This window comes from Echinops telfairi, unplaced genomic scaffold (assembly GCF_000313985.2).
Source record: "Echinops telfairi isolate 266 unplaced genomic scaffold, ASM31398v2 ScPeMD7_1713;HRSCAF=2227, whole genome shotgun sequence".
NCBI lineage: Eukaryota > Metazoa > Chordata > Mammalia > Afrosoricida > Tenrecidae > Echinops > Echinops telfairi.
In genome coordinates this window covers 22,407,379-22,419,071 of record NW_022105611.1, presented here as the reverse complement: position 1 = coordinate 22,419,071, position 11,693 = coordinate 22,407,379, and positions in this window count along the sequence as shown.

Here is an 11,693-nt window from a genome sequence, read left to right as displayed (position 1 = left end):
CTGCCTTCCTTCGCTCAGCTTAATATCTGGGAGATTCATCCGTATTACTGCATGTAGTTGTGGTTCATTTACTCTCGTCGCTGTATTACTTTCCATTGTGTGACTGTACCTCAATACATTGATCCATTCTATCACTGGTAGACATTTGAATAGCTTCCAGTTTGGAGCTAGTATGAGTAGTAAGTACTGGCATAAAAATTTTACTACATGTCTTTTGTGAACCCACATATGCATTTCTGTCAATTATATATGACTTGATTCTCATTATCTGCAGTATTTGTGGTCTATAAAGTTTCTATGAACACAGAATTAGTGAGCACTGGACCTTTTCTCAAAGGAAAATATCGAATTAAGTTTCTGTGAGACTCTGGTCACATTATTTTTGTCAACCAATCCATACATAACCTTGTTTTATGTGTGTTTCTATTTTAAAGACACATTGTTCATTATTAGCATTGAATTCATGGCCAACTGTAGTATAAACTCATGACTGAACAAAGCTTATCTCACACATATTTCTTTTGTAACATTTTCTCATAGCTTTCATACGCTTAGTTAGGAACATTAAATAGAACTTCAACATAAGATTTGTGGGTCATTTTAAACATAAATGTAAACCCTTGAACTATGTTATTTCCATTTCTGCCTTTGCTTTTTAGCGCTTCCTCTTTAGGAAACTGTGGGGATACAGCTGGGAGAGGAAAGGTACATAGAGGGAGTCATTTCACCCATTTCAACCCTATAGACAGTTGAATTTAATACACATAAACCCCCAGCGAGGACAATTATGTGCTTATTATAAATGCATGTAAACAATTGTCAAGGTCAGAGCCACCACTCTGGACAACTGTAGTAGGGCACCATTCATACGCTAATCTTTGTGAATGAGGCCCTTGGGGGTATGGTTTTCAGTACTGAGCACAAGGAGCATGAGCCAAAAACTGCATTACCAACTCAACTGGTGAGGAGCCAGGTATGAACATGCTGACATTGAGTCTGATGAGACACTCACAGGGGGTCCGGGCAGACTACTCAGCTGGTAGACAGTGGCAGAGGCCAGGGCTGGGGAGATGATACTTGCTTCCTCTAGAAACTGAACTCATTGCCATCCAGTTGATTCCGACTCATAGCAACCTTTTAGAACAGGCCAAAATGGCCCTTGAGGGTTCCCAAGTCTTTACAGGAATGGGAAGCCCAGTATTTCTCCCATGGAACAACTAGTGGTTTCAAACTGCTGGCCTTGCCGTTAGCAGTCCAACCCAAAACCACTCTGCCACCAGAGGCACTGCTTCCTCGGGCTAAGAATGTGTGTTGTCATCATTGTCCTCAACACTTAGTGCAGGATCTGGCCAAAACTGGAACTAAATAAATGTTTGGTGAAGAAATAAATAGATGATATGACTTGTAGATGACAAGCACTCTCATACTCACTAAAGTGAGTGTCTGCTATGTTTTAAACACGGTTAGAAAATGGATGTACAGAGATGAAATCTAACTATGTTTTACCCTGAATGCATGCAGTTGCACCTCTTGGTTTGTGATAAGGGTTATTAATAATGACGATAACATTATTGACGACAACATCTCCAAAGGTTAGATGAGAAACCTAAGGGGTAATGAATTCTTGTTCATTGTGGTGGAATAATTTGGAAATCTGAGAACAGCTATGCAATTTGAAGAATGTAAACATTGCCATTGCATTGTTCATAGCGTTTAAGTAATGTGTCCCCTGCTGTGTATGTTCACCAAAAATCAATAAATGAATACATTCAAAGGATAGTTGCTAACACGTATGGACCATGTGCCACACATTGAGCTAAGGTTGTTACCCATAACCCTCACCATTTCAAATGAAGCTTCTGGTTGAATAACTTGCCCCAAGCCAAACATTGGTAATTGAATAATCTCAGTTCAAGACTCTCAGATTCTCAAGGTCATGTGGCACGAGCCCAAACATCAGATGAGACAGGCCAGGACTGAGCCCAAATGCAAGGGCTTCTGCTTTGCCCTCAGCCCAGTCCAGATCACAAAGCAGTCACTTCACCTGCTCCCTTTGTGAAAGTCTCGCGATAACTGTGACGCATGGCCCATATGGGAATCAGGGTTTCACTACCGGTCATTCTGCATAATGTCAAACACAGGAGGCCAGACAAACTTTGTGTCCAGTGCAGGGTGAAGCAACAACCACACATTTACGGTACCAGCTGATGAAAGGCCAGAGAACTCCTCTTTCAGGTACTTGGCAACTTGGATCTTTCTCTGTGGTTCCTACAGACTCCAAGCTCACTGTGCAAGATTAAAGCTGTCTTGGGCGGCCCCACCCCACCCCCCTTTTTAACTTATTTGCTATGATCCTTGTTTCTTCAGGGTCCTAAGCTTATTTTCTTACTAAACAATCATTGTTATTAGGTGCCCCCGAGGAGTTTCCGACGCATCACGACCCTGTGTACAACAGAGCAAAACACCGCCTGGGCCTGCGCCAGCCTCACCCTTGTTCGAGCCCGTTTGAGCCCCTGGCTGCAGCCAGTGCGTTAATCCCAAAACAAGAGTCCAAAATGAACATGCATCTGATCCCCATGGACTCTGCACATAGCTTCATGTGCTCTAGCCCAGTGGGATAGTTTGGCCGTTTTCTGAAGAGGAAATCAAGCATCAGAGAGGTAAGTAATTTACTCACAGCAATGAAACTAAGTAACAGACCCAAAATTAATACCCATAACTCTCTAAAGATAAAAGCAATTCTCTTAATTGTTTTATATAGTAGGGAAGGAGCAATTGTGAGTCTTCATGGTTATCACATCTTTTCAGCGCGGGCCATTTAAAGAGCACAAGATAACGTATCTCCCCACCCCAGCCCCACTTCCACTCCACTTCCAAACCCTTGTCTCTTTAAAGCAATTATAGGGGTTTAAGACTGGAGCAAAGTCACCCCTAAATGGAGTGCCCTTCAGACAAGCCCAGCTGCTCTGCTTCCCGATACTCCCCGATGTGCTCATCCTTCCACGAGTGTGGCTCCGCTGCATAGTGTGTCAAAGTTGCCTTTCCCAGCCCCGCTACACCCGAGAGTACAAGGAATGGGTTTCTCAATAAGCAAGGTAAGCATGAAATTACTTATGCTTATTTACTTATCTGGAGTTTATATCACAATGTCACCACAAAGATTTGGTGGAAACCATGTGGAGTGGTTCACACAAGATTAGTAAGCGTGCACAAGTGAGCTCAGGCTTACCTCATTTACCGAGTACCTCGTCCCTGTGAGGGATTGTAAACTTGAAGAGCCTCAGGCTCAGCAAGAAGGTGCTGTGGGAGGATGTACACTGGTACAGATAGGAACTGGAAATACAGGGAATCCAGGACGGATGAGCCCTACAGGACCAGTGGTGTGAGTGGTGATACTGGGAGGGTAGAGGGAGAGTGGGTTGGAAAGAGGGAACCGATTACAAGGAACTATATGTGACCTCCTCCCTGGGGGATGGACAACAGAAAAGTGGGTGAAGGGAGACGTTGGACAGCGCAAGATATGACAAAATACCAATTTATAAATTATCAAGGGCTCATGAGGGAGGGGGGAGCGGGGAGGGAGGGGAAAAATGAGGACTTAATGCCGGGGGCTTAAGTGGAGAGAAAATGTTTTGAGAATGATGAGGGCAGTGAATGTACAAATGCGCTTTACACAATTGATGTATGTATGGATTGTGATAAGAGTTGTATGAGCCCCTAATAAAATGATTTAAAAAAAAAAAAAAAAGGTGCTGTGGGCTGAGAGACAGATGCCAGCCCCAGTTGGAAGCGGAACCTGCAATGTGGTGAAAGGTGTGAAAGTATGTAATGGCCATGCTTACCGGCTGTTCATTCCCTAGAAGGGACACTCGTCATCCCCGTGTGGTATATAGGAAAACTGGGCACCATGTGGTTAGATAGCTTGCCTAAGATCTCAAAGGTACGAATTCATCTAGTCTGATTCTTGTGTCCGTGTTCTTAAAAGCTGTGGTGATGCTTTTTTGTTGTTCGATCGCATGATTTTTAATACTATTAATGCTGCAAATTTTTATTCCCGACAAAATGGGATTGCAGATTTATGGGATCTTCTCCTTTACCACTCCTGCTTCCTGCTTGACTGCTTATGTGCATTAAACTTCGAGCTGCCCCAAGGTTCTAAGTGCTTTAGGTGTTTGCTGTCTACTCCAGCCTTGCACACTGTGAGGTTAATTACAGGCATGTGGTTTAAGCCTATGCAGCACAGGATTTTCCTCCAAGCGGGCATCTCCTGAGAGAGTAAACAGGAAATGGAGTAAATCCATATATGGAAGGAGAAACAGTAGAGGGATATTGAGATAGACAGAGAATCAACGCAGAGCAGATCCTTTTGAGGTAAAGAAAAAACGTAAACCACCCTCCGCCCCTCTGCCGTCTTATTCCAGCTCAGGAGCCTGTGAACAGACCGTTTCTTTCTCTATCAGAGAAGGAAATCAATGCTTAATGGCTCAGTTTAGAGAAGTTTGGAGACTCTCCACTTCTGAGGTTTCCATGGCAGCCAAGCATGTCTCCAGCAGGTTTCTAACACTCAAGGATTTAAACCTCTGGCTTTGCCAACTCTGAGGAAGCCCCAGGCTGGGAGCAAGAGTGAAGGAACAGGAAAATAGGCCCCGGCGCTGCCATCCTAACCAGCAAAGACTTCAGGATCTGAGGAAGAACCCAGTGTCATCTAGAAAATCGGTTCTCAACCTGTGGGTCGCCACCCCTGTAGGGGTCAAAAGACCCTATCACAGGGATCACCCAATTCATAACAGTAGCAAAATTACAGTTATGAAGTAGCAATGACAATAATTGTATGGTTGGAGGGGCACCACAACATGAGGAGCTGTCTTAAAGAGTCGCGGCATTAGAAGGTTGAGAAGCACAGCTCTAGAAGAACATCTAAGAGCTAGCAGGTGAGACACATGACCTAGGTAACAAAGGCAGGGAACACCACTCAGCAGTTTCGATTAGCCATCAATTTCTGTCACCAGCTGTGATAAGTCAGTCATCCAGCAACAGTCGTTTTGTATTTGAGAACCCTTTCCTGATGGTGAGGAGCTCTGGTAGTGGTTACAGTTTGCTAACCAGAAAATTTGCGATTCAAACCCACCAGCAGCTCCGTTAAGGAAAGATGTGGCAATCTGCTTCTTAAAATATTTACAGCCTCGAAAACCCCACAGAACGGGTCCCTCTGAATTGGAATCAACTCCGTGGCAGCAGTTTTACCGAACTTCCGGAGTTTCTTTGCCCCCTTTCCAGCCTGGTCCCACCCCCAGCAACGCAAAGACCTTCCCACCATCCTGCCCCAAGTCAAGCATCTTCGTTCCCTATTGTCACCTACCGTAACCTTCCACCAGACTGGAGGGGGACAGTAGCCCAAGCAGAGGAGGTCCGGTGCTAGGTAGGAAGGGGTGTGACAGGAGGAGACCCTGTAGGAGTCGCTTCTGTCTTGTTTAGGGTCTTGGTGTTCCAGTCCTCTCTTCCATGACAATGAATGATTGTGCTCTCAAGTCAAAGTCTTGTTGGTTGCCCTAAGTGTCCAGGTGCACTGCTTGATGATGCTGTATTTGAGTACCAGATGTTGGGACAGGAGCCCAGGTGCAGGGCTTGCCATGGCTGCTATTTCCCCATAGATGCATTTGCCCCAAGTCCATGATGTCCGTGTGCGTTAGCCAAGATTGTGTCTAATGACTGTGCAGAAATAAGTGCCGTAAAAGCCTGTCTAGGCTGGACACCTGCAACTGGCTGGCAACAAACTCACAAAGCCTTGTGTGCAGATTCCCCAGCTCCCCCTTCACAACTCAGACCTCTACCACCTGCTGCTTCCAGCTGTCTGCAGCTCTCCTGGTCTAGGGACAAGTGAGGAGATGTGTAGGGAGGTAGTCTGTTCTCTACCTCACATTCCTCCCCGCCCCATAGCCAAAGTGAGACATACTTGGACGGGTGCTGCTTTAATATTGGACTTAAATCCTGAAAGCGATTAATGAAATTACATTGAGAACTCATTAACAGAATACAACTGGAGTTTTCAAAAAGTAACAGTTAACTTATTTATTTGGGGGCTCACATTGAAAAAAATAACGTTTACTAAATAAATCAGATCTTGTTGGTCTTTTTTATTGACACTAGCCTTTATATGATCTCGTTAAAGATTTCTTAAATAATAAACCCCCTTCAAAGCTGATAATATATTGTCTAATTTCGAAAATTAGTGACCAAGACCTTGATAAGAAGATTTAACAGGTGAAGCCTGGCTACTTATAAAAACAATAGCAGAATCTGGAATAGTTCGAGATGATCTCGTGTATTGACTATAAAGTTGAGAACGATAGATAGACTCAAAGATAGCATCCACTTGGCACCCAGGCTGTTGTTTGTAAACCACCGGTACCCATGAATGCATAGCCACCAGTCTTCCTTGGTCTTCTCTCCTGACACAAATACATTGGCTGGTGGGGCCTGCCCTGTCACCTCTGTGGATGTGATTTCTTTTTTAACTCTGTTGGACATCTTTGATAGCATAAATAATTTGTACCAATAATCTGTACCAAATAATTTGGGAGCATGACAGGGGAACGTATTGTCATTCCAGGAACGAGTACAGGGTGGCAGTAAATGTTTAATGTTGAGGGTGCATCCTGGGCAGGCAGCACACAATTAGAAGCGTGTCATGGAAATCCACACTCCTAGGGTTTGGCGGTACTACTAATGCATGCAGGGCTGCAGGGCTGCGGGGCTAGGTCCTAACAGCCTCCCCTGGAAAATGGAGACAATGAGAGGACTTTGCTCATTAGGTTTGTGAGGGGTAAACGAGTTCCTGGAGAAAGCACACACCTTTCAAAGTATTAGCAAGACCAGCCTTACCTCATGGCAGCCTTCCAGGCTTAGGTTAGTTTAGGATGGGTGGAAGAATGTCTCACCCCTCTTCCACTCCAACTAGTCAGAATATTCCCTTTAAGGGGAGGGTGAGCAGCTGGACCCCTGAATGAGAGGACAAGCTGTGTACCTCTAGCACTATGCAAGACACCTGTGAAATTCATCCTGTGCTAGAAGCAGCCACGCAGGTGGGCCTGGGAAGCCATCTGCCATTGATTTACCACATTTAGCAAGTCAGATGAGGACTAGGGAGGAACGTGGTTTCCTTTTGTTATGAGGTCATTTGTTTCTGGGCCTAGATTGACAAGGAACAGGCAAAAGGGACTACAGAGTTCATGAGAGACACCACCCAAAATCCATCATGGTCCAAGATTGGTAAAGGCCTGGAGGCTAACCCTTTCCTCTCAGTGTACGGAAAGACCTGGAGGGAAGTTGCCCTGCCCTAGGCAGGTTCAGTGCTGCCCCAGGGACACACGCTCTAAGAAGCCTGTGGTGTCAGGCCCATTGTGCTCAGTCTCCTGCCCTCAAGCCTCACCAACATTGTCCCAGCCCAGGAACTCACCACAGCTCCAAAGCTTGTGTCTCCTCTCATCTGTCTCTCTGTTTGTGGAAAGCATTTCTTCCTGGGTCAGTAAAGATCAGAACTTTATAATCCTCCCGGTGAAAGTAGAAAAATAACAGGTCTGCTGGGATCCGGGTGCAAATCCAAGAGCTTTTCATAGTTGAACTTGCTGAACCCCCCAGAGTGCTTTGCCAGACAGCTCTGGGACCTGGGAGGAAGTCTCAGGCAATACATCCTGATGATTTAACACCTGATGATTTTTCGTAGAGGCCACCAGGAGGATACGAAGGTGCCCAGTACTGAGCTCTCTTCCCAAAGAGCATCCGGTCCCAAGAATTAGCTGATGACACAGATGAGGCAGATGGGGCTGAGGAGTTGAGTCTGCAACTCACTCTGTACTTTGGGGCAACAGAGATGGCAATGAATTTACTTCCACTTCTAGACAGCATGAACACCCTCTCTCTAAATCCTGGCAGCATAGCCAAAGACATGTGTGAGTGCTGTAGACATGGGAAAGGTGTTCACTCACTGTCATTGAATTGATGCCGACTCATAGTGACCCCGTAGGACAAGTTTCCAAGACTGTAACGCTTTATGGGAGTAGAAAGCCCTGTCTTTCTCCCAAGGAGGAGCTGGCGGTTTCAAACTGCCCAACTTTAGGCTTACAGCCCAAGGAATAAAACCAGAGCTCCCTAACTTCCCTAATGAACTATGACTTTTGACTGTGAGTTCTGTATGGCCATTCCAAGGAATTGTCAACCCCCACACAGAAGTTGAGTGGTGTGGGAGGACCTGTTGGTGTCGGGTCAGAATAGGTAAAGTGGGATGAAGGGTGGAGGCATGTCTGACCCCTGGCTCTTGGCAATAGGGATGACATTTTTGGCAAGTAGGTACATCTTCCAAAAGCAGATTTGCTTTTCCCGCTTACATTGCTTCTGCCAGCACCACCAACAAGATTTACACTATCAAGTGAGTCCATGCAGGTATCTCAAGAGCATTATTTGCAACCACAGAACAAAGAATGCGGAGACTAGCCTCAGCCTGTGGAATACACTGCTCTCAGGATACACTCCAACAGCCAGAAGCGCCTGGCCGGAGAGCTCAGATAGTCCACCAGTTTGAAATTTGGAGACTGTCGTATAAATTATGTCTCAGTTTTAACCCAGAATCCAAAATGTAGGTTTGGTTTTGTTGTTGATTTCACATCTATTATATACGCACTGGTCAGAGAGTCAAGGGAGAGAAATCGAAGTTGTAACAGTAAACACCTCATTTATAGAACTTGTTTCTTTCCGTCTCTACAATATAAGGCGCAACCAATTTGGAGGCCCTGGAGCCTTGGTGGTGTCATGGTTACGCATTGGGCTGCTAACTGCAAGGCCAGCAGTTCAAAACCACAAACTGCTCCACGGGAGGACAAGGCTTTCTAGTCTCGTAAAAAAAAAATTCCAGCCTTGGAGACTCACAAGTGGAATTCTACCCTGACATATAGGGTCTCTATGAATCTCAATCAACTCAGTGGCAATGGGTTTGGTTTTGAGTAGAGAAGGGAAAAGCCCTTCAAGTCAGGAAAGCAACCCTGGTTCTAATAAATTGAAATCTCTTGCTATATCCTGTATATTTGGGGCTAGTGCGCCACTGAAGAAATGGGCAGAAGATTAGTTACTTATACTGGCTGACCTGACATAAGAACCTGGACTGTTAAACAAAGGGGAGGCGAGGAGATTTATACCTGAAGCCCAAGGTATTTGCTGGAGAAATGCCTCGTTCTCTTTGTCCAATAGCAATGGCTGATGTGTTAAAAGACAAGATCTTTGTGCTACTGTGCTAAAGACAACCATTAAGGACACTGATCCTTCAGGAACAATTATTTGGATCGCTTTATCAGTGATCCACTGAAGTGCTGAAGCACAGGCAATGAGTGAGGGGAATGTAGAGTGAGTGACTGTAGTAGTTACATAATCTGTTATCAATTTGGACTTAAGAATGAAGGGGTGGAGTTTAGCCTGTCAATCAGGTCGCAGCTTGATGACCTCATTTGGAGGCCTTAAGGAGATAAATAGCTTGCTGGAGGCAGGACACATGCTCACTCCCTGAGAGACATTACTGAGGAGAAACTTGATGGAGCTACGCTGATGCAGCCAGAACTCAGAGAGCTGGAGGAGCCACGTGGAGACCCACATGGAGACCCATGCCAGTGCTGAGATACCTTTACTGCCACTGGATCCACAACACTTTCTACCCACTGGCTTGTGATCTTCCTGCATTTGGCATCATTGCAGGTTTTGCGTGAGTCTGAAGAGGAATTTATGGATTGGTATCAGACATATGGCTAATATCGGACTTATGGACTTGATCTGGACTGGGCTGGATGTTTTCTCAATATTCAATTGCTGTTGTATATAATGCTCTTTCTTATACACATATGTGTCTATGAATTTGTTTCTCCAGTCCACCCAGACTAACACAGTGGCCTCTTTGATTTTGTAGCCAATTACCAAGGTGGGACTTTCAGCTAATTATATGGTATGTTAATTAATTATATACAAATTATTGGACAGGTACCAAAACCTCCCTGTGGTAGATCCATTAATAATCTAGCTGTGTCCAACTTGTGGCAATATTCTGTGTTTAGAATAAAACTGTACTCCGTAGGATTTTCAATGGCTAATTTTTCAGAAATAAATCACCAGGTCTTTCTTCTGAGGTATCTCTAGGTGGGTTTGAACTGACAACCTTTAGTTAGCAATGGAGCGCAAATGATTTCTCTACACTGGGACCTTATTTGCACAAATGTTGTTGTTGCTAGGTACTGCTGAGTCCGTTCTGACACATAACCAGGCAGACAGGAATGTAGCATGGACCCTGCGATGTATTACCTAGGTGCCTATCTCGCTAAAGCTCTGTTTAAGTAGGGAAATAAAAACCTGCACTGTCTTCACCGTTGTTTCCTGTGAGCCCACTGTGGCAGCCACTTGTCATCTTGTTGAGAGGCCTTATCTTTTTCACTGCCCCTCTGCTTTACCCAGCAGGAGGCCCATCTGCAGGGCCTGGTTCCTCCTGGGACCATGTCCAAGGTAAGTGAAGCTCAATCTCATTTTGAAAGAGTTTTCTGGTTGTCCTACTTCCAAGACACATGTGTTCATTCTTCTGGCAATGCATTGTAGATTCATTGTCCCCACCCCACCCCCCCAGGCCCCTTAATTCAAATCCACCAATTCTTCCGCCATCTCCCACCTTTCCCCTTCCTAGGAGGTGATTGAAAATCCCAAGGTTTGGGTCAGGCTCCCCTTAGTCTTCAGTGGGACAATTTGCTTTTTAACAGTTGAAGAAGATCTTTGGCAACACACTTGCCCATTCGATGTTTTGAACCCCTGCTTCCATGGGCATTGATTATGAAACGAAATCTTTGACAACTTCAATTTTGTTTCATTTGTTATGACTAAAACATGTATTAAAACCCTGGCTTAATTAAATAATTAAGCCTGCCTTCCATATTGCAGCCCAGAGAGATGGGAGCCCCTTGGGATAAATAGCAGGGTGGGGGGCGGGTGTATGGGGCCTGTGTCTTGTTATGAAATCCATGCTCTTTTCAGTAGGCTGCGTCCATTCCTGCCACAAACCACAAAGACTCTGTAGTGATGTGACACGGGCCTGTCCTGGGGTTCTTTTTTCCTTTGATTTCCCCCCCACCCCTCTCCACTCTGGTTTCATTCTGCTTTCGGGGACCATTTATATTACACGAATCAAACGAATACAATGACAGGGTTGGATGTATTTACCATTTTTATTACCCAACCATCAGGCTGAATGACAGGATCTACTCTCCACAGGGCCAACCCGCCTGCCCATTCCCCAAACGCTAAGCACGGGATCCGCAGAAGGGTCTTCTGTGTCCCTGATGCTCATTTCAGGAAAAGGAGCAGAAATAACGCCTGCTTTGCCGCCGGCCCTGGTGGCACAGTGCCTGAAGCTGCTGCTGACAGCAAATTCGAAACCACCTGGCCACTTGGTGGAAGAAGGCTGCTCCTGTGAAGTCACAGTCGCCGAAACCCACAGGGCAGTTCTGCCCTGTCTTGTGGGACTGGAATCGACTCGAAGGCAGTGAGTCTGGGTTTGTTTTGGGGGGTTTCTGAGGGCCCGTTCCTCGGCTACTAGTGGGTGACCTTTGTCCCCAGAGGCAACTGCAGCGGCCTGTGACACCCTTGGGCCAAGAGAGGAAAGAGCGGAGAGGGCG